Below are 18,301 nucleotides of genomic sequence, written 5' to 3' on the forward strand. Positions count from 1 at the left end.
TTCTGCCTCAGACTCACTCTTGTACAGGGCCAGAGGTCCCAGGCAAGGTTCTTCTTGTTTCTGGCTCAGTCTTAGCCTGGGAGCCTATCTGGGGCTGCACAGCACCTGACTGGTGGACTGGTGGTCATCACAGGATAGCTCCCTGATCAGGTCCGTTCTCTCTCTCTCTCTCTCTCTCTCTCTCTCTCTCTCTCTCTCTCTCTCTCTCTCTCTCTCTCTCTCTCTCTCTCTCGTAGGAAATGTAGGCTACAAATCATTCAGATGTTCACAGACCAGAACACTGAGCATAGACATGGCCTCTCCTCTGCCACCTACTGACACACATGTGACACAGCAGCCACACCTGCAATGCTTCTAGGGGCAGGAACATATTTTTTAATTACTCAAAAATATAACAGATACGCTGAGTGGTGGTGGGCCTTTAGTCCCAGCACATGGAAGGCAGAGGCAGGTAGATCTCTGTGAGTTTGAGGCCAGCCTGGTCCTCAGAGTGAGTTCTAGGACAGTCAAGGCTATACAAAGAAACTGTCTCAAACAAAACAAAATAAACCAAATAAATAAATAAATAAATAAATAAATAAAACCCAGATAACTCAAATAAAATTATATATACATATATATATGTACATATAAATTTTCTGCCAAAATAACTCTATTTGAATGACTTTTTTAAAAACCTCATTTTTCTGTTTTATGTTAATATTTATTTTTAAGATTATTTTTTATTATTTTTAATTATTGTATGTGTGTGTCTTAGGATTTCCATTACTGTGAAGAGACACCACGACAGCAACTCTTTCTTATAAAGGAAGGCATTTAACTGGGGCATTTACAGGTTCAGAGGTTTAGTCCGTTCTCATCATGGTGGGAAGCACGGTGGTACACAGGCAGACATGGTGCTGGAGAGGGAGCTGAGAGTCCTACATCCAGATCTGCAGGCAGCAGGAAGACAGAGAGAGAGCATTTGGGCCTGGCTTGAGTTACGGAAACTTCTAGGTCCACCCACTGCAGTGCACTTCCTCCAACAAGCCACATGTCCTGATCCTTTCAAAGAATGCCACTCACTATGAATCTATGGGGGCCATTTTCATTCACACCACCAAGCATAAAGCCTGTGCGTGAGTGTGTGCGCACAAGTGCAGGAACCTGTGGCAGCCAGAGGCAACAGATCCCCTAGAGCAGGAGTTACAGACTGTTAGGAACTGCTCAATATGGTGCTTGGAGCCAAACTCAGAGCCTCTGTAGGAGCAGCAAGCGCTCCTCCCCTCAGAGCCTTCTCTCCAGCCCCTATTTATTTATTCTGTGGCATATGTATCTGGGTGCAGGTCAGAGAGAACAGACTACAGGACTCTCTCCTTCCACTATGTAGGTTCCAGGGCAGCATCATCTTTTGCATAGACCATCTAATTCAACTACAGAATCCTAGAAGCAAGAAGGAAGTTCATAAAACTGAAAGATTAAAGATGAGTATACAGAATGCAACTAACTGTTTCTACATACTAGCAGTAAACAATCAGAAATTTAAATTTATAAATGCCAGTAACTATAAAGTAAATGTCCTATTATATACACAGAGCTAGATGACATAGATGAATCTGAAAATAAAATAATTATGCATGTCACACACACATACACACACGCACACACACATATACATTCTGATCTTGGTTAGGTATATTCTAAACAATGTAAAGAAATCTATAGAAGCAAAATTGCAGGGGGGCTAGAAATAGGAAGAGAATCAAAGAGAAGGGTTGGGATGAAGGATTAGAAGGAACAAAATCAGCTTTTCCTTTCTTTTTCTTATTCTCTCATACATAACATCCCAACAGCAGTTTCCTCTCCCTCCCCTCCTTGAAGTCTCTCCCTTACTTCCCCCTTTCCCATATCCACCACCCCCAAAGTTAGCTTTTCAAGATAATAATTCCCTTCACTGTGCTGACAGCTTCCTACATGAGTGTTTCAAAACATCAAATTCTGTATTTTACATTTGTGTAATTGATTCTGTAATTGTGGGATTGATTCAATAATTATTTTCATCATTCTTATTTTCACTACATTCTTTTTTCCTTTTTTCTTTTTTTTTTCCTTTTTTTCTTTCACTACATTCTTTTTTTTTTTATTAACTTGAGTATTTCTTATATACATTTCGAGTGTTATTCCCTTTCCCGGTTTCCGGGCAAACATCCCCCTCCCCCTCCCCTTCCTTATGGGTGTTCCCCTCCCCATCCTCCCCCCATTGCCGCCCTCCCCCCATAGACTAGTTCACTGGGGGTTCAGTCTTAGCAGGACCCAGGGCTTCCCCTTCCACTGGTGCTCTTACTAGGATATTCATTGCTACCTATGGGGTCAGAGTCCAGGGTCAGTCCATGTATAGTCTTTAGGTAGTGGCTTAGTCCCTGGAAGCTCTGGTTGCTTGGCATTGTTGTACTTTTGGGGTCTCGAGCCCCTTCAAGCTCTTCCAGTTCTTTCTCTGATTCCTTCAACAGGGGACCTATTCTCAGTTCAGTGGTTTGCTGCTGGCATTCGCCTCTGTATTTGCTGTATTCTGGCTGTGTCTCTCAGGAGCGATCTACATCCGGCTCCTGTCGGTCTGCACTTCTTTGCTTCATCCATCTTGTCTAATTGGGTGGCTGTATATGTATGGGCCACATGTGGGGCAGGCTCTGAATGGGTGTTCCTTCAGTCTCTGTTTTAATCTTTGCCTCTCCCTTCCCTGCCAAGGGTATTCTTTTTCCTCATTTAAAGAAGGAGTGAAGCATTCACATTTTGATCATCCGTCTTGAGTTTCGTTTGTTCTAGGGATCTAGGGTAATTCAAGCATTTGGGCTAATAGCCACTTATCAATGAGTGCATACCATGTATGTCTTTCTGTGATTGGGTTAGCTCACTCAGGATGATATTTTCCAGTTCCACCCATTTGCCTACGAATTTCATAAACTCGTTGTTTCTGATAGCTGAGTAATATTCCATTGTGTAGATGTACCACATTTTCTGTATCCATTCCTCTGTTGAAGGGCATCTGGGTTCTTTCCATTTTCTGGCTATTATAAATAAGGCTGCGATGAACATAGTGGAGCACGTGTCTCTTTTATATGTTGAGGCATCTTTTGGGTATATGCCCAAGAGAGGTATAGCTGGATCCTCAGGCAGTTCAATGTCCAATTTTCTGAGGAACCTCCAGACTGATTTCCAGAATGGTTTTACCAGTCTGCAATCCCACCAACAATGGAGGAGTGTTCCTCTTTCTCCACATCCTCGCCAGCATCTGCTGTCACCTGAGTTTTTGATCTTAGCCATTCTCACTGGTGTGAGGTGAAATCTCAGGGTTGTTTTGATTTGCATTTCCCTTATGACTAAAGATGTTGAACATTTCTTTAGGTGTTTCTCAGCCATTCGGCATTCCTCAGCTGTGAATTCTTTGTTTAGCTCTGAACCCCATTTTTTAATAGGGTTATTTGTTTCCCTGTGGTCTAACTTCTTGAGTTCTTTGTATATTTTGGATATAAGGCCTCTATCTGTTGTAGGATTGGTAAAGATCTTTTCCCAATCTGTTGGTTGCCGTTTTGTCCTGACCACAGTGTCCTTTGCCTTACAGAAGCTTTGCAGTTTTATGAGATCCCATTTGTCTATTCTTGATCGTAGAGCATAAGCCATTGGTGTTTTGTTCAGGAAATTTTTTCCAGTGCCTATGTGTTCCACATGCTTCCCTAGTTTTTCTTCTATTAGTTTGAGTGTGTCTGGTTTGATGTGGAGGTCCTTGATCCACTTGGACTTAAGCTTTGTACAGGGTGATAAGCATGGATCGATCTGCATTCTTCTACACGTTGCCCTCCAGTTGAACCAGCACCATTTGCTGAAAATGCTATCTTTTTTCCATTGGATGGTTTTGGCTCCTTTGTCAAAAATCAAGTGACCATAGGTGTGTGGGTTCATTTCTGGGTCTTCAATTCTATTCCATTGGTCTATCTGTCTGTCTCTGTACCAATACCATGCAGTTTTTATCACTATTGCTCTGTAATACTGCTTGAGTTCAGGGATAGTGATTCCCCCTGAAGTCCTTTTATTGTTGAGGATAGCTTTAGCTATCCTGGGTTTTTTGTTATTCCAGATGAATTTGCAAATTGTTCTTTCTAACTCTTTGAAGAATTGGATTGGTATTTTGATGGGGATTGCATTGAATCTGTAGATTGCTTTTGGTAAAATGGCCATTTTTACTATATTAATCCTGCCAATCCATGAGCATGGGAGATCTTTCCATCTTCTGAGGTCTTCTTCAATTTCTTTCCTCAGTGTCTTGAAGTTCTTATTGTACAGATCTTTTACTTGCTTGGTTAAAGTCACACCGAGGTACTTTATATTATTTGGGTCTATTATGAAGGGTGTCGTTTCCCTAATTTCTTTCTCGGCTTGTTTCTCTTTTGTATAGAGGAAGGCAACTGATTTATTTGAGTTAATTTTATACCCAGCCACTTTGCTGAAGTTGTTTATCAGCTTTAGTAGTTCTCTGGTGGAACTTTTGGGATCACTTAAATATACTATCATGTCATCTGCAAATAGTGATATTTTGACCTCTTCTTTTCCGATCTGTATCCCCTTGATCTCCTTTTGTTGTCTGATTGCTCTGGCTAGAACTTCAAGAACTATATTGAATAAGTAGGGAGAGAGTGGGCAGCCTTGTCTAGTCCCTGATTTTAGTGGGATTGCTTCAAGTTTCTCTCCATTTAGTTTAATGTTAGCAACTGGTTTGCTGTATATGGCTTTTACTATGTTTAGGTATGGGCCTTGAATTCCTATTCTTTCCAGGACTTTTATCATGAAGGGGTGTTGAATGTTGTCAAATGCTTTCTCAGCATCTAATGAAATGATCATGTGGTTTTGTTCTTTCAGTTTGTTTATATAATGGATCACGTTGATGGTTTTCCGTATATTAAACCATCCCTGCATGCCTGGGATGAAGCCTACTTGATCATGGTGGATGATTGTTTTGATGTGCTCTTGAATTCGGTTTGCCAGAATTTTATTGAGTATTTTTGCGTCGATATTCATAAGGGAAATTGGTCTGAAGTTCTCTTTCTTTGTTGTGTCTTTGTGTGGTTTAGGTATAAGAGTAATTGTGGCTTCGTAGAAGGAATTCGGTAGTGCTCCATCTGTTTCAATTTTGTGGAATAGTTTGGATAATATTGGTATGAGGTCTTCTATGAAGGTTTGATAGAATTCTGCACTAAACCCGTCTGGACCTGGGCTCTTTTTGGTTGGGAGACCTTTAATGACTGCTTCTATTTCCTTAGGAGTTATGGGGTTGTTTAACTGGTTTATCTGTTCCTGATTTAACTTCGATACCTGGTATCTGTCTAGGAAATTGTCCATTTCCTGAAGATTTTCAAATTTTGTTGAATATAGGTTTTTATAGTAAGATCTGATGATTTTTTGAATTTCCTCTGAATCTGTAGTTATGTCTCCCTTTTCATTTCTGATTTTGTTAATTTGGACGCACTCTCTGTGTCCTCTCGTTAATCTGGCTAAGGGTTTATCTATCTTGTTGATTTTCTCAAAGAACCAACTTTTGGTTCTGTTGATTCTTTCTATGGTCCTTTTTGTTTCTACTTGGTTGATTTCAGCTCTGAGTTTGATTATTTCCTGCCTTCTACTCCTCCTGGGTGTATTTGCTTCTTTTTGTTCTAGAGCTTTTAGGTGTGCTGTCAAGCTGCTGACATATGCTCTTTCCTGTTTCTTTCTGCAGGCACTCAGCACTATGAGTTTTCCTCTTAGCACAGCTTTCATTGTGTCCCATAAGTTTGGGTATGTTGTATCTTCATTTTCATTAAATTCTAAAAAGTTTTTAATTTCTTTCTTTATTTCTTCCTTGACCAGGTTATCATTGAGGAGAGCATTGTTCAATTTCCACGTATATGTGGGCATTCTTCCCTTATTGTTATTGAAGACCAGTTTTAGGCCGTGGTGGTCCGATAGCACGCATGGGATTATTTCTATCTTTCTGTACCTGTTGAGGCCCGTTTTTTGACCAATTATATGGTCAATTTTGGAGAAAGTACCATGAGGAGCTGAGAAGAAGGTATATCCTTTTGCTTTAGGATAGAATGTTCTATAAATATCCGTTAAGTCCATTTGGCTCATGACTTCTCTTAGTCTGTCGACATCACTGTTTAATTTCTGTTTCCATGATCTGTCCATTGATGAGAGTGGTGTGTTGAAATCTCCCACTATTATTGTGTGAGGTGCAATGTGTGTTTTGAGCTTTAGTAAGGTTTCTTTTACGTATGTAGGTGCCCTTGTATTTGGGGCATAGATATTTAGGATTGAGAGTTCATCTTGGTGGATTTTTCCTTTGATGAATATGAAGTGTCCTTCCTTATCTTTTTTGATGACTTTTAGTTGGAAATTGATTTTATTTGATATTAGAATGGCTACTCCAGCTTGCTTCTTCTGACCATTTGCTTGGAAAGTTGTTTTCCAGCCTTTCACTCTGAGGTAGTGTCTGTCTTTGTCTCTGAGGTGTGTTTCCTGTAGGCAGCAGAATGCAGGGTCCTCGTTGCGTATCCAGTTTGTTATTCTATGTCTTTTTATTGGGGAGTTGAGGCCATTGATATTGAGAGATATTAAGGAATAGTGATTATTGCTTCCCTTTATATTCATATTTGGATGTGAGGTTATGTTTGTGTGCTTTCATTCTCTTTGTTTTGTTGCCAAGACGATTAGTTTCTTGCTTCTTCTAGGGTATAGCTTGCCTCCTTATGTTGGGCTTTACCATTTATTATCCTTTGTAGTGCTGGATTTGTAGAAAGATATTGTGTAAATTTGGTTTTGTCATGGAATATCTTGGTTTCTCCATCAATGTTAATTGAGAGTTTTGCTGGATACAGTAACCTGGGCTGGCATTTGTGTTCTCTTAGGGTCTGTATGACATCTGTCCAGGATCTTCTGGCCTTCATAGTTTCTGGCGAGAAGTCTGGTGTGATTCTGATAGGTCTCCCTTTATATGTTACTTGACCTTTTTCCCTTACTGCTTTTAATATTCTTTCTTTATTTTGTGCATTTGATGTTTTGACAATTATGTGACGGGAGGTGTTTCTTTTCTGGTCCAATCTATTTGGAGTTCTGTAGGCTTCTTGTATGTCTATGGGTATCTCTTTTTTTAGGTTAGGGAAGTTTTCTTCTATGATTTTGTTGAAGATATTTACTGGTCCTTTGAGCTGGGAGTCTTCACTCTCTTCTATACCTATTATCCTTAGGTTTGATCTTCTCATTGAGTCCTGGATTTCCTGTATGTTTTGGACCAGTAGCTTTTTCCGCTTTACATTATCTTTGACAGTTGAGTCAATGATTTCTATGGAATCTTCTGCTCCTGAGATTCTCTCTTCCATCTCTTGTATTCTGTTGGTGAAGCTTGTATCTACAGCTCCTTGTCTCTTCTTTTGGTTTTCTATATCCAGGGTTGTTTCCATGTGTTCTTTCTTGATTGCTTCTATTTCCATTTTTAATTCCTTCAACTGTTTGATTGTGTTTTCCTGGAATTCTTTCAGGGATTTTTGTGTCTCCTCTCTATGAGCTTCTACTTGTTTATTTATGTTTTCCTGGAATTCTTTCAGGGATTTTTGTGTCTCCTCTCTATGGGCTTCTACTTGTTTATTTATGTTTTCCTGGAATTCTTTCAGGGATTTTTGCGATTCTTTCAGGCATTTTTGCGATTCCTCTCTGTAGGCTTCTACTTGTTCTCTAAGGGAGTTCTTCATGTCTTTCTTGAAGTCCTCCAGCATCATGATCAAATATGATTTTGAAAATAGATCTTGCTTTTCTGGTGTGTTTGGATATTCCATGTTTGTTTTGATGGGAGAATTGGGCTCCGATGGTGCCATGTAGTCTTGGTTTCTGTTGCTTGGGTTCCTGCGCTTGCCTCTCGCCATCAGATTATCTCTAGTGTTACTTTGTTCTGCTATTTCTGACAGTGGCTAGACTGTCCTATAAGCCTGTGTGTCAGGAGTGCTGTAGACCTGTTTTCCTCTCTTTCAGTCAGTTATGGGGACAGAGTGTTCTGCTTTCGGGCGTGTACTTTTTCCTCTCTACAGGTCTTCAGCTGTTCCTGTCGGCCTGTGTCTTGAGTTCACCAGGCAGCTTTCTTGCAGCAGAAAATTTGGTCTTACCTGTGGTCCTGAGGCTCAAGTTCGCTCGTGGGGTGCTGCCCACGGGCTCTCTGCAGCGGCAGCAACCAGGAAGACCTGTGCCGCCCCTTCTGGGAGCTTCAGTGCACCAGGGTTCCAGATGGTCTTTGGCTTTTTCCTCTGGCGTCTGAGATGTGTGTGCAGGGAGCAGTCTCTTCTGGTTTCCCAGGCTTGTCTGCCTCTCTGAAGATTAGCTCTCCCTCCCATGGGATTTGGGTGCAGAGAACTGTTTATCTGGTCTGTTTCTTTCAGGTTCCGGCGGTGTCTCAGGCAGGGGTCCTGCCGCTCCTGGGCCCTCCCCCACGGGAGCCCAGAGGCCTTATACAGTTTCCTCTTGGGCCAGAGATGTGGGCAGGGGTGAGCAGAGTTGGTGGTCTCTTCCGCTCTGCAGCCTCAGGAGTGCCCACCTGACCAGGCGGTTGGGTCTCTCTCTCACCGGGTCTGGGAGCAGAGAGCTGCTGCGGGCCGGGATCCGCGGGTATGGGACTTCCGGTAAACACAGAACGTGCCCGGTCCTAGAGAAATTCTGCTTCCGTGTGTCCCAAGCTCGCCAGGCAGCTTTCTTGCAGCAGAAAATTTGGTCTTACCTGTGGTCCCGAGGCTCAGGTTCGCTCGTGGGGTGCTGCCCACGGGCTCTCTGCAGCGGCAGCAACCAGGAAGACCTGTGCCGCCCCTTCCGGGAGCTTCAGTGCACCAGGGTTCCAGATGGTCTTTGGCTTTTTCCTCTGGCGTCCGAGATGTGTGTGCAGGGAGCAGTCTCTTCTGGTTTCCCAGGCTTGTCTGCCTCTCTGAAGGTTTAGCTCTCCCTCCCACGGGATTTGGGTGCAGAGAACTGTTTATCTGGTCTGTTTCTTTCAGGTTCCGGCGGTGTCTCAGGCAGGGGTCCTGCCGCTCCTGGGCCCTCCCCCACGGGAGCCCAGAGGCCTTATACAGTTTCCTCTTGGGCCAGGGATGTGGGCAGGGGTGAGCAGAGTTGGTGGTCTCTTCCGCTCTGCAGCCTCAGGAGTGCTTCACTACATTCTTAATTTACTGTATGAGTGTGGTGTGATGTGTGCGTGTGCGTGTGTGTGCATGCGTGTGTGTGTGTGTGTGTGTGTGTGTGTGTGTGTGTGCATGGAGGGTTGCTGAGGAAAACCAGGCATCAGCTTCTCAGTCCACAGGGTTCTACAAATGGAATTCAGGCTTGTACACTAAATGCCTTTTACTCTCTGAGGCACCCTGCCAACCCACCTTTCAGTGTTTAAAACACGTTTCAGGCAGTTAAATTATTTATTTCCTTCTTGGCATCTCACCTTTTTTGTTTCTCACATCTGATCCTAGAAACTAGTCCAGACAAGGACAGAAAATCACACATGCACCCAGCTTCCCAAAATAGGGGCCTTCAATCTGAAGCTAGTTTTCTTTCACACATTTTCCCTTTACTATCTATCTTAGAGCCTTCTCTGCTATTCAGTCTATCTCAGCTTCTACTGGTGTGATGACAGAAAGGTGGTTTCTAAGGTAACAACAGACAGGAAAGTATCAGGATCGGAGAAATGAAGGGCAAAGAGATGCTGCAGTCCTCGTGCCTTGCAGACAACCACAGCTGTCTCTCCAGCACGAGCTGGTGAGCAGTCTTTTCCAGATGAATGCTCTGAAATCCCTGACAGGGATGGGAGAACAAACCTCTGAGGGAAATAATTCAGGAGACACCAAGGACAGAGGCACAAACTATGGGCAATTAAGAGAAATCATGCTAGTCACTGTGCCATGGGAAAAAGAAACCATACCCAGTTATATAAGATCAGCACAGCCTGAAGACGGCAGGGAGCAATGATGGAAAGGAATGGTGGACCTCAAACTCAGTCCCATGAAGTATGGTCTAGTTCTCCTTCTGACCACTAGCTGCTTCCTGATTCCAACGCCTCAGTTTACACTGGGGAAATTTTCTTTTGTTTTCTAAACTGTGGTTTTATGTTCACTTAAACAAACAATTTCACGGAAGGGCTTCCTGAGAAAGCCATCCCCATAGTCTTCAAAGGGGAGCATGTGAGGAGACACCATGGTGAATCTGGAGAACATATTCAAGAATGTATTCAGAGCAGCGCTCAACTATAGAGAGGTAATTATTTAACCTCTCCAAGCTCTCCAATACTAATGGCCTAGCATACCCACTATATGAGAAATCTCCAGAAACTGCAGGTAACATTACAGTTAACATGTGTTCCCTTCATGGATTATGGACAAAAACAAAACTGGTAATTATTACAAATTGATGTTTGTTACAGTTTTCTGTAATGTCATTGGGGAATGAACACAGACATCTTTCTTTTATAGACAATCTCCTGGGAAAGGCCTAACACTAGCTAGTGAAAACAGGGAATATCTGTTATTCCCATCTTTTATAAGAAATGACTGTTGAGAACATAGGATCGTGAGGTTGGAGAGATGGCTCAGTGGTTAAGAGCTCACACTTGAGGACTCAAGTTTAGTTCCCAGGATCCAGTTCCACCAGCTCACAGCTGCCTGTAACTCCGGGAGACCTTAACACCTTTAGCTTCAGGGGCACGTACACACACACACACACACACACACACACACACACAGAGAAAGAGAGAGAGAGAGAGACAGAGACAGAGACAGAGACAGAGAGACAGAGAGAGAGAGACTCAATTTAAAAAGAACATGGGACCCAATACTTAATTTCAAAAACCAAACTAACCACAGCAATATATGTGTGTGCGTGTTGCGCGCGTGCGTGTGTGTGTGTGTGTGTGTGTGTGTGTGTGTGTGTGTGTTTAATCTGCCTCTTCAAAGTGACTTGACACTGTGTGGTTGACTGAGAAAGCCACTGCTTTTCTAGAGATTGAATTATTGGGAGCTTGTGAGAGGGCTCAGCAGTACAGGCACTTTTCACAAGTCTGATGACCTGAGTTTGATTCTAAGGACCCACAAAAAGATGAATGGAGAGAACCAACTCCACAGGTTCTCATCTGACATCCATTTGCACACCCTGGTATGTACACCCACCTACCATGGCAAAAACAGCAAAGAAAAGCTTTTAAATTATTTTTTAATGGGGAGAGAAAGAGAAGTGGGACAGTTTGAGCACCATGAAGAGGCAGAACTGGAGAGGCGAGAGTGAAGAATAGCCTGGTGTAAGGAGTCTGTCACCAGAGTCCATGGTGAAGTCCCAGCCCGTGCTGCTACTGATATCTGTGGCTCATATCAAAGGCCATGTGGACTTTCCAGGTCTGGGTTGCTGCTTGGGACCATGTTGATGTCTAAGGGCTATATAGAGCTGGGGCACTCAGGAGGGCAGACCCTTCCCTGGCCTAGGCCATACAGTAGAACTGGCACTGGTAGCAAAGGCAAGGGTGAGCCAGTCCCAACAACATGATGGCAGTAGAGTAGGAGAGCTGGTCTTGCCCCTTGCCAGCTGGCACTGGGTAAGCTAGCTGGGGAAGTGCTGAAGAGCTCACCATGGTGTTGTGGGTGAGAGAGCTGTTAGGCTGACCAACCCAACTACCACCCAGGCCTGGATCCAGGGCATTGAATTGGCTCACCCCAACATATACCCCATCTATGAACTGCTGGAGCATGTGAAGCAGCTGGTCCTTCAGACTCAAAGCTGCAAAATCTCCATGACAACAGAATATCCAAGAGGAGTCCTGGTGAGGATCCAGTATTGGTAGTGTGGCAGACCATTTTCTTTCTTTCCTCCTTTCTTTCTTCCTTTCTTCACCCTTTCCTGGGGATTTTTAGGCAGTAAATGGTTGCTGGAAAAGAAGGAACATTTTCTTTCTTTCTTTCTTTCTTTCTCTCTTTCTTTCTTTCTTTCTTTCTTTCTTTCTTTCTTTCTTTCTTTCTTTCTCTTTCTCTCTTCCTTCCTTCCTTCCTTCCTTTTTTTTTCCTTTTCTTTTTGTTTTTGGAGACAGGGTTTCTGTGTGTAGCCCTGGCTGTCCTGGAACTTGCTCTGGCCTTAAACTCACAGAGATCTGCCTGCTTCTGCCTCCCAAATGCTGGCACTGAAGATGTGCAGCACCATTGCCTGGTTGAGGAACATTTTCTTCAGTGGCATAGCCACAAGTAAGGTGCCCATGCTCCTGTAAATAACCCCTCACCCATGCTCCTGAGAGCAAGCTTCATTAAACGCACCAGAATAAGGTGTTGAGTATCTTCCTCTGTCACTCTATGTCCATTCCTTTTGAGGCAGGTCCTCTCTGTGAATCTGCCTTCTTTGCCAGGCTGGAAGCCTGCAAACCCAAAGAGTCTTGTGTTTCTATCTTCTTCAGAGCTGGGGTTGCAGGATTTGCAGGAATGCCCAGTTTGTTGCATGGGTACTGAGATTCAAGCACCGTCCTCATGATAGCAGGGAAAACTCTCTTATTACTGGGCCATCTCTTCAGTGTAAAAAGATGAGTTTAAAAATGTGATTCATCACACTAGGGTGACTGAAACAGGGAATGGTGAGCTCGAGGCTACCTTGGGCTACACAGTGAGGTTCTCTCTCTCAAAAAAAAAAAAAGTTTAAGTCTTTCATAACAAGGACATGCTTTAGAAAGTATATAAAGAAACAATTAAATAAGCATTTTAAAGTTATATGAAGCTGTGTGTGTCTTCATGAGGGTATATGCACATGAGTGCAGGTACCTGCAGAGGCCAGAGGCATCAGATACCCTGGAACTGGAGTTATGGGCGGCTGGCTATAAGCCACTTGAAAACTGAAAGTGGGTCCTCCCAAAGGGCAGTAAGTAAGTGATCTTAATCTCTCAGTCATCTCTTCAGTTCCATATAAGTAAACATTAAAAAATAAGTTGTTATATACCAAGAAATACATTTTAATGTTATGATGACTACTGATCTGTCACCTCACACATGAGAGCATCCTTTTTGCAGGCAGCATGGGAATAGAAGACAATGATGTAGACTCTGTGCTCCATCCACTTCCTGAGTTCAGTCTGGTAGAGATGAAAGCAGCCCATGCTGTTGTGTTCATCAGCACAAGAACGAATGCTCGATGTTATCAATTTACAAAGATAAAACAGTGCATTTCAGCCAGTCTACCCGGGGCCAGATCAGCAGTCCAATAACCTCCCACACCCTACAGCCTGACTGCCTCCCAGGGACACAGGAGGCCTGCTCTAACCAGAGACACAGGAAGCCCACCCTAACCAGAGACAGCACGGCTGGCTTCCAAGGAGACTGGCTCTACCCCTTGTCACAGAACTCTACATGTCTCCAAAGAAGCCAGCTCCAGTCAGAGACACCCAGGCCAGTTAACACCAGATGGGCAGAGACAAGCACAAGATTATAAGTGATGGAACCCAATATAATTCAGCGTCATCAGAACCCAGTTCTCTCACTAACACACCTGGATACCCTAACACACCTGAAAAGCAAGATAATGATCTAAAACCCCATCTCATGTAGATAATAGAGGCCTTTAAGGAGGATGTAAGTAACTCCCTTAAAGAAAAACAAGAAAACACAGGCAAATGGGTAGAATCTCTTAAAGAAGAAACAAATGAATACCTTAAAGAAATACCGGAAAATACAATCAAGGAGGTGAAGGAATTGAACAAAACAGTCCAGGATCTAAAAATAGAAGTAGAAACAATAAAGAAAACACAAATGGAAGCAAGCCTGGAGATGTTAAACCTAGGAAAGAGATCAGGAGCTTCTGATGCATCACCAACAGAAAGCAAGAGATTCAAGAGAGAATCTCAGGTACAGAAGATACCATAGAAAATATTGACACAATGGTTAAAGAAAATACAAAGCAAACAAAGCTCCTAACCCAAAATGTGCTGAAAATTCAGGACGAAATGAAAAGATCAAACCTAAAAATAATAAAAATAGAAGAGGGTGAAGAATCCCAGGGGCCAGAAAATATCTTCAATAAAACATAATGAAACACTAAATGCATAGAACAAGGAAAGAATATTAAAAGTAGTAAAGGGGGGTTGGGGATTTAGCTCAGTGGTAGAGCGCTTGCCTAGCAAGCACAAGGCCCCTGGGTTCAGTCCCCAGCTCCGATAAAAAAAAAAATAAAAAAAAAGTAGTAAAGGAAAAAGACCAAGTAACATATAAAGACAGGCCTATCAGACTTAGACCATACTTTTCAACAGAGACTCTAAAAGCCAGAAGATCCTTGACAGATGTCATGCAGACCCCAAGAGAACACAAATGCCAGCTCAGGATACTATATCCAGCAAAACTCTCAATCACCACAAATAGAGAAACCAAGCTATTCCATGACAAAACCGAATTTAAACATATCTTTCTACTAATCCAGCCATACAGAGGATACTGGAATGAAATTCTCCAACACAAGGAGGGTAACTACACCCAAGAAAACACAAAAAATTAAACACTTCATAACAAACCCAAAAGAAGAGAAACATACACACATAATACCACCTCCAGCAACAAACATAAGAGGAACTAACAATCATCTCTCTTGAATATCTCTCAACATCAATGGTCTCAATTCCCCAATAAAAAGATACAGGCTAACGGACTGAATACATAAACAGGATCCAGCATTATGCTGCATGCGAAAAATACACCTCAGTGACAAAGGCAGACACTACCTCAGAGTAAAAGGCTAGAAAAAAAGTTTTCCAAGGAAATGGTCCCAAGAACAAGTTGGAGTTGCCATTCTAATACCCAATAAAATTGACTTTTAACCAAAAGTTATCAAACAAGATAAGGAAGGATATGTCATATTCATTAAAGGAAAAAAATCTATCAAGAGGAAGTCTCAATTCTGAACATCTATGCCCCAAATGCAAGGGCACCCGCATTTGCAAAAGACACTTTATGAAAGCTCAGAACACACACTGAACCACATTAATAGTGGGGGACTTCAACATCCCACTCTCACTGATGGACAGGTCATTGAACCAGAAACTAAACAGAGACATAGGGAACTAACAGAAGTTATAAACCAAATGTATTTAACAGATATAAACTGAACATTTCACCCCCAAACAAGACAATATACTTTCTTATCATCACCTCATGGTACCTTCTCCAAAGTTGACCATATAATTGACCACACAAAGCAAGACTCAACAGATACAAAAAGATTGAAGTAATCGCATGTATCCTATCAGATCACCACTGACTAAGACTGGACTTCAATAACAACAACAACAGAAACCCCCATACTCATGGAAGCTGAACAACTCTCTTCTCAATGATAACCTTGTCAGGGAAGAAATAAAGAAGAAAACCAAAACCTTTATAGAATTTAACAAAAATGAAGACACATCACACCCAAACTTAAGGGACACAATGAAAGCAATGTTAAGAGGAAAATTCACAGCACTAAGTGCCTTCATAAAGATTGGAGAAATCTCACACAAGCAACTTAACAGCACACCTGAAAGCTCTAGAACAGAAAAAAGCAAACATACTCAAGAGGAGTAGATGGCAGGAAATAGTCAAACTCAGAGCTGAAATCAACCAGTTAGAAACAAAGAGAACATCATACAAAGAATAAACAAAACCAAGAGTTGATTCTTTGAGAAAATTAACAAGATAGATAAACCTTTAGCCAAACTAAAAGGCACAGAGACAGTATCCAAATTAACAAAGTCAGAAATGAAAAGAGACATAACAATAGAAACTGAGAAAATTCAAAAATATCATCAGATCCTACTACAAAAGCCTATACTCTACAAAACTGGAGAATCTAGATGAAATGGATGATTTTCTAGACAGATAGATAATACATACCAAACGTGATGGTTTATATATTCATGGCCCAGGAAGTGGCACTATTTGGAGGTGTGGCCTTGTTGGCATAAGTGTGTCATTATGGGCTTTAAGACCCTCATCACTACTATCTGGAAGCCAGTATTCTAGCAGCCTTCAGATGAAGATGTAGAACTCTCAGCTCCTCCTGCACCATGCCTGCCTGGATGCTGCCTTGTTCCTATCTTGGACTAAACCTCTGAATCTACCTATAAGCCAGCCCCAATTAAATGTTGTCTTTATAAGAGTTGAATTGGTCATGACGTCTGTTCACAGCAATAAAACCTAACTAAGACAGAAGTTGGTACCAGGAAGTGGGGCAGTCTTGCTGTGATAGACTTGACCATGCTTTGGAAGAATGTAGATTTTAGGACTTTGGATTTGGAATGCTTTAAATAGGGCTTAATGGGCTGTCCTAGTAGGAATATGGAAGACATTGTTACTGAGAGTGATTTGAATTGCTCAAACCTGGCCCAAGAGATTTCAGTGGAGAATTTCAATGAGGCCTAGAGACTGTTTTGTGGTATTTTTGGTGAATAATGTGACTACTTTTGGCCCTTGTCTGAAGAGTCGGTCTGAGGCTAAGGCAAAGAGACTCAGATTAATTGCATTGACAAAGGAAGTCTCAGAAATGCCCATCATAGACTTTGTTCTCTGGTTAAATCTCATGAAGAACATTTTGAACAAGCATAGCAAGCTGAAAAAGGAAAAATATAAGATATATGGTTCAAGTATTAAAAGGACACCAGGAAGTGAAACGGAGCTGAATCCTATATTCTAGGAGATAGCAGGTTAAGGGATTGGGACTCTGGGGCAAGATCCTACCCAGCTAGATTTAGATCTAGGCATGATGGTACACACCTTTAATCCCAGGAGATAAACCAAGCAGGTTTCTTTTCTTTTTTTTTAATCTTTATTAACTTGAGTATTTCTTATTTACATTTCGATTGTTATTCCCTTTCCCGGTTTCCAGGCCAACATCCCCCGAACCCCTCCCCCCTCCCCTTCTATATGAGTGTTCCCCTCCCCATCCTCCCCCCATTACCACCCTCCTCCCAACAATCACATTCACTGGGGTTCAGTCTTGGCAGGACCAAGGGCTTCCCCTTCCACTGGTGCTCTTACTAGGCTATTCATTGCTACCTATGAGGTTGGAGCCCAGGATCAGTCCATGTATAGTCTTTGGGTAGTGGCTTAGTCCCTGGAAGCTCTGGTTGCTTGGCATTGTTGTTCATATGGGATCTCGAGCCCCTTCAAGCTCTTCCAGTCCTTTCTCTGATTCCTTCAACGGGGGTCCCGTTCTCAGTTCAGTGGTTTGCTGCTGGCATTCACCTATGTATTTGCTGTATTCTGGCTGTGTCTCTCAGGAGAGATCTACATCCGGTTCCTGTCAGCCTGCACTTCTTTCTTCATCCATCTTATCTAATTGGGTGGCTGTATATGTATGGGCCACATGTGGGGCAGGCTCTGAATGGGTGTTCCTTCTGCCTCTGTTTTAAACTTTGCCTCTCTATTCCCTGCCAAGGGTATTCTTGTTCCCCTTTTAAAGAAGGAGTGAAGCATTCACATTTTGGTCATCCCTCTTGAGTTTCATGTGTTCTGTGCATCTAGGGCAATTCAAGCATTTGGGCTAATAGCCACTTATCAATGAGTGCATACCATGTGTGTTTTTCTGTGATTGGGTTATCTCACTCAGGATGATATTTTCCAGTTCCAGACATTGAACTACCTGAGGACCCAGCTATACTTCTCTTGAGCATATACCCAAAAGATGCCCCAACATATAACAAAGACACATGCTCCACTATGTTCATAGCAGCCTTATTTATAATAGCCAGAAGCTGGAAAGAACCCAGATGCCCTTCAAGAGAGGAATGGATACAGAAAATGTGGTACATCTACACAATGGAATATTACTCAGCTATGAAAAAACAATGACTTTATGAAATTCATAAGCAGATTTCTGAGTTCAAGGCAAGCCTGAGTCAGAGCAAGTTCTAGGTGAAGAAAAGCTTAAATTCAGGCTTGGTGGACCACACCTTTAATCCCAGTGCTTAGGAGGCAGGCATGCAGACTTCTGAGTTCAAAGTCAGTCTAAAGAGCAAGTTCCAGGACAGCCAAGCTTAGGCAGGACTTGGAAAACAGAAAGCTAGAGATAATGTAATAGAACAAGGGGACCGTGTTACAGCTCCAGGAAGCAGCAGAACTTGACAGCTTTGGCCATGTGGCTCTGGCTTTAGAGTCAAGAATAGAAGAACTACTGGGACAATTGATGCTGGTTAGCTGGAACTCAGAATTAATGGTGATTAGTAAGAAGAGACCAGCATCACTGAAGGGAATCTTCTAGGAAGTGTTTTCTGAGAGCACAAAGAAGTTGA

At 42.4% G+C, this 18,301-nt stretch overlaps 1 non-coding gene across 1 annotated transcript; it reads right to left on the reverse strand.

Annotated features, from left to right (window-relative positions):
• Positions 1 to 238: 238 nt before the first annotated feature.
• LOC120101281 (small nucleolar RNA SNORA17) lies at positions 239 to 365 on the reverse strand. The gene has a single exon (XR_015679336.1). It is a non-coding gene; the product is annotated as a small nucleolar RNA SNORA17 (small nucleolar RNA).
• Between the last annotated feature and the right edge of the window lie 17,936 nt (positions 366 to 18,301).

The sequence above is a fragment of the Rattus norvegicus genome, chromosome 2, assembly GCF_021556685.1.
Source record: "Rattus norvegicus strain SHRSP/BbbUtx chromosome 2, alternate assembly SHRSP_T2T, whole genome shotgun sequence".
In the NCBI taxonomy this organism is placed as follows: Eukaryota; Metazoa; Chordata; class Mammalia; order Rodentia; family Muridae; genus Rattus; species Rattus norvegicus.